The following is a 3,695-nucleotide window of genomic DNA, read 5'->3' on the forward strand; positions in this document are numbered from 1 at the left end:
GCAAAGTCATTCAGAACCTCAAACCAGCAGAGACAGGAGGGAACCAGAATTCCTTTGCAGCTGTTACCTGGCAGACACTTTGTGTTCTTTCAACTCTCAGTTCACTGTTACAAACTGGCTATTATCCCTAGTTTATAGATAAGAAAACTATTGAACAATAAGGTGAAACTCCTGTTCTGAAGTCACACTACTAGTAAATAACAGTTCTCATTAACACAGACATTAGAATCAGACAAAAATATGCCCAGCATTTATCTGCCATGTGATTATTTGAAAATAACTTCTTTGGGGCTCCTGGCTGGCTCAGTTAGTTAAACAACTGCCTTCAGCTCTGGTCATGATCCCAGGGTCCCAGAATCGAGTCCCACATTGGGTTCCCTGCTCTGCAGGGAGCCTGCTTCTCCCTCTCCCTCTGCCTGCCACTCCCCCCACTTGTGTATGCACTCTCTGTCAAATAAACAAAATCTTAAAAAATAATAATAATAACTTCTTTGTACTGTTTACTGCTGTATCCTGACTGCCCCGCAGTCCTTAGTGTTTCAATGAATTAATTAATCAACCTCAGTTGTATTTGTAAAACGGGCTTAATAATGACACCTACCTCAAGGGTTACTGCAAGGATTGTATGAATATCTAAACACTTAGCACAGTGCCTAGCTCTTGTTGGGAACTCAAAAGATGACAGTGTCAATTATGCTGCTGCCCCGATTTTGATCTTAACCTCAAAATAACAATGTTACCTATATGATACCATAAACCTTTACTTTCCCAGCGCCCACCTTATCCAGTCTCTGGTGAAACTATCAGACCACGACTTACTTCCTAATTCCCAGTTCATTAAAACAGACATCATCTGCTCCAAGAAAACTGTTTCCCACTCCTTCTGCATAGACACCATATCCTCTGACCCAGGAAAACTGGACCCTGTCTATTTCCACGTAGATACTATGGTTCCACATCTTCTACACCAGGAAAACTGGACACTACTCCTTCCCACGTAAAGAACACATGGTTCTTACACCCTCTGTACCAGGAAAGAGGTCTCTACCTCTTCCTGCACGGGCATTATAACGTTCCACATTCTCTGCTCCAGGACACAGGACCCCACCTCTTCCTGCATGGACAGTGTATGGCTCCACGCCATCTACATTAAAAACACTGGGCCCCATCCCTCCTGTGTGGAGACCACATGGCCCCCATATCCTCTGCTCTATGAAAACTGGACACCATCATTTCCTACGCGGACACCATATGGTTCCCACAATTGCATCATTCTGACATTTGTGCCTTGCTGGGCTATACAGAAACAAACCAACCTGAATTCAATTCTGTCTGAGCTTTGGATGCAATAGCTACACAATGTAATTCTTAGCAAATGACCCAATGAAACACACTGAACAATTAGATTGTCCTTGGAGGAAGCCAGCAGAGATGGCTGCCCTGCTTCACTGGTACCTTGCTTCGGGCTGAACAGGAGTTTAACCTCCAGAATAACACTGCCATCTTTTTGCTTTATTTGGCCTTGTTGTTTCTCCATTTGGGAGCCAAATTACAGCCTCATAAAACAGCAGGAGTGCCAGAAAAATAGCTTAAATACAGTAACTATTAAAACCTCAAACTGCTGTGCTAATTAAATTGCCTTATTGCAACAAATTTTGTAATACAAGGCACGTAAAAATGCCAGTCTCCCTTTTTGGCAAGAGGAAACCACCCTTCTAGTTATGCTCGTGTTTGACTCCAAGGCAGACCTCAACATAGGGGGAAAGTGTGTGCCTGCTTTAGCTGGCTGGATTTCCCTCTTCTCCAGGAAGGCGCCTTCCACGCAGACAGTGAAGCTTACTTGGGGCTGGTGGATAACACAGAAAAACAAACACTGGCAAGCCACCGAATCACTGCTGACTGGGTCCAAGAGTTCAACAGAGACACTCAGGGGACTTGGGGTAAGCACCTGGTCAGTAATGACTGACCACCTGGTGTCTACCATGTACAACATGATGTCCTCTGAGCATGAAAAAAGGACACTGGTGCCTAGCCTTTCCATGACAGAGAGAGAGGCCAAATTAAAAAGCTGTAATAATAAATTTAGAGAGCAACAGGGTTAAAACAAAGGCTCTGGAGCCAAACTGCCTGATCTGAACCCTGGTCTACCACTTACTAGCTAGATGACCTTGAATGAGTTACTTAGCCTCTCTCTGCCTCATATGTAAGAAAAGGCTAATACTGATAAGTATTTTTAAAGGTTGGATGAGGATTAAATGAGTTAATATAAAGAACTGCTAACACAGGGACTAGCACCAGTCTATCTGCACAAAATTTTGGGACTATTACTATAATTAATATCACTGAACACTGTAAAAAATACTGATGAGGACACTGGAGTTCTAGTCCTGACTCTGCATCTAATACAAATCCCTTTTCCTCCTGTGTTTTTAAATTTATTTATTTATAAATTAGGAAGATGGGAAGAGTTGAATTGTCTTCAAAATTCCTTCCAGCACTAAAATATTATGACCAATTTGACTTGTACTGAGTTCTCCGTGATGTATTTCAGTACAGTGTGGGCATCAAGGGGAAGATATTAATTCAAGTCTCTACTGAGCACCTAATGGGTGCCAGGCATTGTGCTAGGCACTAAGTATTTGCCAGGGTCAACAACAACAACAACAACAAAAACAGTGGCTTGAGTCCAAGTACATCAAAACATAAGCCTCTGGCTGTGTGGACCTGGCTCTCTTTCCTCTGCCTTTCCCTAACTCTCAAAGTCCAGCAAACAGGCACAGTGCCTCAGTCAGGGTCCACAGCAGGAAAGAGCACATCAAATAAGATCACTGAAGAAGGGTTTATTTACTACTCCAACTACTTACAAAGGGGAAGGCAGTGGGTAGGGGCCACCCTATCTTAAAATATACCTAGGATTTTGTTTTTATCCAGTTGTGGTGAGACCAACAGGCCTGATGACTGCCACTGAAAAGACAGTTTACTACTCATAGTTTCCAAGAGGAAGGAGCATGCCAAATCATGGGGGGAGTCACATGGGAAGCACCAGGGTTGGTAAGGATGCAGAGAGAGTGCGAAGAAAGCATGGGCAAGAGATCTTATTTGGTTTCTTTAGGAAGGAACAGGCAAGGCAGGGTAAACAGGCTCAGCATGTTTAGGATTAGATAGTTTAAATAATCTTGGTGGGCTCTGGACTACAGAAGTTGGTCCTCATTGCCTCCTGGTACCTGCTCCTGGGATGTTTAGGGCAGGTGGATAGTGTCTCTGACTATAGGAGTTTTATAAAAGAAGGTGCTGGGGGTAAAGAAGGTGCTGGGGGCATTGGTAGGTTTGTTTATCAAAGGCATGCCCCAGGAAAGTCTTTTATGATAAGAATTAGCAAATTCTAAGAAAGGTAATCCCTTCCTTTCTTCAGATCCTCAAGGCCCCAAGATGTCAAAGCATCATAAACACAATAGGCAAAAAACAGGATTAATACACACCTGCGGGCCTAAAGGGAGAAGAAAGGAAGCAGTTACCAGAACCCAAACACAGAATCTCATGGAGAGGGACACCTTGAAAGGAGTTGTGGCCCAGCCAAAGAATGTAATCAGCTCACAGTGACCCAGCACGGTAAGTCACCAGCAAGGGCAATAAATACTCAGCCTCTCTCCTTCCCTCCTCGGATTTCCTATTAGGGCTCCCCATCAGCAAACCCC

Source organism: Mustela nivalis (assembly GCF_964662115.1).
Source record: "Mustela nivalis genome assembly, chromosome: 9".
Lineage (NCBI taxonomy): Eukaryota > Metazoa > Chordata > Mammalia > Carnivora > Mustelidae > Mustela > Mustela nivalis.